Source organism: Passer montanus, unplaced genomic scaffold, assembly GCF_014805655.1.
Source record: "Passer montanus isolate IOZ18808 unplaced genomic scaffold, ASM1480565v1 scaffold27, whole genome shotgun sequence".
Taxonomy (NCBI): domain Eukaryota; kingdom Metazoa; phylum Chordata; class Aves; order Passeriformes; family Passeridae; genus Passer; species Passer montanus.
Genome location: NW_024367372.1, coordinates 1,772,141 through 1,778,146, shown reverse-complemented (window position 1 = coordinate 1,778,146; position 6,006 = coordinate 1,772,141).

Genomic DNA, 6,006 nt, shown 5'->3' with positions numbered 1-6,006 from the left:
GTTAGAGAAAAATCAAACTTGCCTCAGATGATCTGTATCCCCAAACAAGTTTAGAGCACAGCTGCAGATAGGTTTTGGAGATATGAGCTTTGTGCACTCACACAAACATCAAACCACATTACCGGCCACAGGAACATGCCAGAGAAGTTCATTTGAAAATCATTATGCATTCATTTCTACAAGTAACACCTTGTGGTCCCTGCTGTGAGTGTGGTTGTGCTGCAGCTATTTCCTTTTATGTCAGAAATGTTTTTTGGAATTTTGGCAAGAGAAACACACTAATACTTTTGTTAAGAAAAATTTCGGGTTCCACAGCAGGTCCTTGAGAACAGCAGCATAATGGAAGTATTCAGATTTTTATCATTTGTAACTCAATTTCAGCTTTGCCTTACATCAGAATAAAATTCCTTCAAAGCTAATTTCAGTCCTGTCCCAAGAGAGCATTTGTCCATATCATGAAAACAGGGATTTTATTTAACACGATTACATGCACATGCTGGTGCAGTCAGATGCCTGACTGGAATAGCAGAGTTAAGGCAGGTCAGGATGAAGGTGCACTGGTGGAGCTTGGCAGGGAACCTGCTTTTAGTGTTTCTGGCTCTAGCTGAGAACATCAGTTTCTCGTTGGTGAGTTCTGAAAACAAAATTCTTTCCAAAGAAAAAAGAAAAGAAATAAATCCCTTCACAAATTCTACTTTGGGCAATTGTGTATTGGTGTCGTAACTTAAAATCAACAAACCATACAAAGGAGGTGAATCAAAGTTAAACACATCTGTGGACATGACATTCTTTGATTCTGTTTCTTACACCCACTTTTCAAAGCAGGCTTCTGATGCATCAGGCTCAGCTGGCACAGGCATCTCATTCAAGTTCTCCCAGCCAGTGCTCCTCCACAGGTATTAAATCCCTCTGGGGAATGCAGGCACAGAGCTAATAAACATATTCGTTTCATTACAACATCTTAAAAAATGTAAAAATTCTAAAAAACCAACTGTAAGCTGACCTGCAGCCAAAGTACACATTAATTATACAGCTTAAGTCAGGCGGATGCTCAAGGAAAAGAGATATAATGTTACACCCAGCTGGATACTTTGTAGTTAGCACAAATGTAATATAAAGCGTACCAGAGTTTGTCAAGTGTCTGTCTGGATTTTCAGTTTTCATTAGTACTATAATTAAAACCACATTTTCAGCTATATTACCTATAACAAGAAAGGAATGAGAAATGAGGTTGTCAAGGTCAGTCTCTTTCTGCTCTTTATCCTGAGTATCTGCAGGCCACAAGCTGTTGAATTTGGTGTAAACCAGAGTAATAGGATGGAATGTCACGTTACAACCAAACCTTTGTGGTTGCAAAGACAAACTGATGAGGTCACTTCCTTTTAATCACCAGCGGAGGGTATTTATCAACAGCCACATAAGTCAGGGGGACAGGGAGGCAGATGACAGACAGACTGACAGATATATGGAAATACAAACACCCCAAACACAGATACCACAGAGCTGATGCACAGAGCGTTCCTCTGCAGAGAGCTGCACTTGATCTTGTGCTGTCACAGCCCTTCCCATCTATAAAAGGCACATAAATGCTTTTTATGCCCTTTCTATGGCTTGCCACAGAGGGCACAGCAAAGATTTGGAAAACAGGGACAATGGATGACTTGCACAAGAACAACCTCAGAAGATTTAGACCCAGATTCATATTTTTAACACTTTCAGAGAATTCACAATTTTGCTTACAGTCTCTAAGGCAAAGTGAGCAGGTAGCAGAGAGCAGAATTCCCAGGACATGATGTTGCAATCACTACAGTGGGTGCTTTTATTAGAGATGGGTGGTGAAAAGCAGCACAGCTTCATCAAACTCAACATTTACCAAGGATATGACCCACAAATTCCAGTACCAAAAGTGCAAATTTTTTTCATATTCAAGTACAGCTAAGTACTTGAGGCAACCGAGGCACCAGTGAATGCAAATGGAATTCCCTAGCTGTGGTCTAAAAGAAAAATATGGGTTTAGCTTTCATGAAACTCAGGAAAAAAAAAACCAAAAAAACAAAAAAGCAAAGCAGCTGATCAGTCATGTTACATATAAATGACAGTTTACTTGTGATACTAAAAGGGGATTTTAGCTTCATTAAAAACAAAAACTAACTACTATGAAGGAGATGAGTGAACTATTACAACACTGAAAGACTTAAAAATGATACCCCAGGAGATAACATTCTGAGAATAAAGTGAAAGAGCTCATATAAAATACAAAAGGTGTGTTGTAAAGAAGGATCAGAAGGGCAGACTTTGAGCTTCATCCAGTCATAAATCAAAAGCTTGTTCTCCATCATTCTTGTCTATGAGGTCAGCTTTGATTCCCAAGCTACAATTCCCAAAGGATGGAGGTATTTCTATTGGCAAGTATGTGTCTCTCTTCCCCCGGGCTGGCTCTGCCAGCCCTGCTGTCACCATGGACTGTCATTATCTCAATCTCTTTACTGCCCAGGATTGTTCCGTCCTGGAGCCATAGGGAACTATCACAGGGCTGCGAGAGGAAAACCCATTCAGAAGACTGAGGGCATTTGCAACAGATTAATTGACAAAGAAGTTTATCAAGCCAGGCCATCTGCAATAGTTCAGTGATTCCCCTTCACAGGGACCAAATGCTTTAGCACTCCAGGTGACATGTCAGGGATACAAACTGTTCCACAAAATAAAAGTGTTAAAACACAATTCAAAAACTCTACCACCAAAGAATATAATATCAATTCTCTATCCAGTCATGTGCTTCATATATTTTGCATTTGAGTGACTGCAGCAATAATCTTTGAGCTTTAGCTCAGGCAGACTGTGCACACTCACAAGAACAGTCTGTGTAAACAGGGCTCCCCACCTGAGCACTGGAGACTGGTTCAGCACCTCCATTTGCAGTCAGGCATCTCTGCGTGCACAGATGAAGGGCAGACACTTCCCAGACTGAAATAAACACAAAATACATTTAGTATGTGGTTTCCCCAACCTTCCTGTAACATACTAAACCAGATAACTGTTTTCTTAAATCGGAAAAAAAATTCATTTCAAAAGACTTCTTGGATATTACTCAACACACCAGACTTCTACAGTGTTCTTGCACAGTGAGTTCTATTATTTGCTCATTAGTACCATAAAGGTTTCACTTCAGTAATTCTCACTTACTATAGAGCGACGTTGGTGTGTGGTGTAAAACCTGATAGTTACTGCGAGTATCTCCAACAGAGATAACATTTACACAGAATAATACAGACATCTGATCCCGTATGTTTCTAGAGATAAAAACCTTCATTCTTTTGAAGACGATTCGTAAGGGAAAGGCTTCGATGGGGGTAAAACCTAAATTGTTAATACAAGATCGCCCTCTACTGTTTAGGAGAGAGGAGAACGACGGAGGACCGCAAAGCCTGGTTTGGGCTGGAAGGGACCTTAAAGCCCAACTCGTTCCACCTCCTGCCAAGGCAGGGACACCTTCCACTAGCCCAGGCTGCTCCAAGCCCTGTCCAGCCTGGCCTTGGGCACTGCCAGGGATCTGCTCCACCTATTGTTTTTTATCATCCATAAACAACAACCTGGAAAAGTAAAATGATTCCTTGTAGGATGTTGTGGTGATATGACTGGTGGAGGGCTCCCAAAGAGACCTGGGACACCACATGAATTAATTAGGCTTACTAAAACTTCCAGAAACTGAGATATGAAAGGAGAAGTGACATGTCTTTGGCATCACAGATGATTGTCTGGAGTTATCAGTTACCAATGTTCTTTCTTCAAATTATTTTGATGATTTGGACATTTCAGATCTGATTTTATATCTCCTTGCAGGGAAAGCTCACACCTATAGAGCTTGTTTATTCAAGGTTTGTCTTTACCTAAGAGGATGTGCCTTCAATCTCCTCCCCTCCTTGTTTGACACCACTTCCCTGGCTGTCTCTGCCACACATTCACATTCATTCCAAGCTTTCACCTGATGTAAATCAATTATTTATTTTGTCCATGAAACCTGAGTGTGGAATGGCAGACAGAAGATGCCACATGGGTGCAGCACTCCACTGTCCCCAGAGATGAGGGCTCTTCCCATGACCCAGGGACAGCAAAGCCAGGTTAGGCTTGGCTGCACTGGTCTGGGATTTCAACACTTTACTGGTGTGAAAAGTTGTGAACTCGGGATGTAAAGCTCTTCCCTTTGCTTGGTGCAGGCAGACACAAGAGCCAGGTGTACCCAGAGGAACACCTGACTGCAGTTCCTGGCCCAGCCAATTGCCTAAAAGCCCAATTAAAATTCTGATTAAATCATACCTTTCACCAACTAAATTGTTCAAATTACAAATTTTAACCTATGTCTTCTCTCCACTTCACAGGCCCTCAGTCTATAAACTGACAAAAACTTCCAGAGTGTAAAGCCTTGATGTTGATGCTCTCCTTTTTATATGTCAAAAGGACACTTTTTTGGCAGAAAACTATCTTTCCTACAAAATACACAGCAAACAATTTGATGTGCTGGGCAACAGCTCAATTTAAGAAATGAACAGACCACCCTGATAGGTAATCAGCCAATAAACACAGTATTTGTCATTTAATTCTGGAAGATGCCAAGGGTAATAAGGAAATTCACAGGACTTCCTACTGGATTTGTGGCTCTTTTTTCCAACTTTTTTCCTAGATCTAGTTCAAATTTCACACATACTATCCCTATTTATTTCTGCCACAGCCATTATCACCATTTTCCATGCAATACCATTTTGATTTCCACTACATGAATGCACCCAAATTCCTGAGGATTCTTTTGATCTTTTCAAAGAATGACCAGGAGCATGACCATTGCTGTTCTTTTTATATTTATTTATCAGCCTCACGCTGCTGCTTCCATAAAGCTGCAATCCCCAGACTTCAAGTCTGCAATTACTTTCTCCTGAACAGGCAAAAATCAATAACAGGAGGTAAAAACCACAGCAAATTTCACATTTTGATCAGAGTACATGTGTTGCACATAATATCTAATGGGACCACAGCTAAAAACAAAAGCAAACAACATACCTGCTCCTTTGTGTCTTTCTGAGTTATTAAAATCATGTTTGCAGCTACAGTGACTGGCTGTCCCCACGCTGCCTCAGTCCTTAGGATGTATTTCTTCCCATAGCTCATCATAGTCTGCAACATCTGGATTGCTTTAATTCCCCATTATGCTCAGTAAGGTAATTTTTGTACCTCTGCTATCATATTCTGAGTTTTAATAAACTTGTCTTCTCCTTGATCCTCTCATCATCTCTTTCTTCATTCCCTGAACCCATCCTAAATCCTGCCATTTCAAGCAATTTGCTCCTACAATCCTTCTCAGGCAGGTTTCAATAAAGCTTCCAGCTCTGGAACCAAAGTTACTAATGTAGGACTAAAATTTAAAATCTCCACACCTGGAGATCTTGCACTGCTCCTACTGGGAATCCTGCCAAGCTCAAACCATTTGAGCCCAGCCATTCCTTTGACTTGGAACATCTTTGGAAGCCTCCATGGCACTGACCTCTAAATTGATGCCAAAACTCACTGTTTGTGACTGGATCCTTCACAGCTCTATGTGTGTCTAAGCACAGCCTGTAGAAATGCCTTAATACAATTTAAAAAATAAAATCCCACACTGTTCATTTATGTATTTCTTCTTCTTGATTAATGGCCAGAGTTACTCCCAGAATAAACCAGAAATTCTGCAAAAAAAGATCTACTGGAATGCCCTAAGCACAGGCCGTAGCCCACCTCTTAGAAAGAAGGAGCCAAAAGTATTTTTTCTTCCCTGGAGCTAGTTGTGTTCAGATAAAAACTCCATGAAAGAGCCTCAAAAAACTATTTTTACAGCACGATTGAAAGCAATACCATGACAAGAATATTTGACTTCAAGTTCATGGCTTAAAAGAGCAGAAATAGCTCATTTTCTAATGTTAGAAAGTCCTGTGGTCTCTGCACATGGAATTGACCACCCAAAACCCCACAAGGCACCTG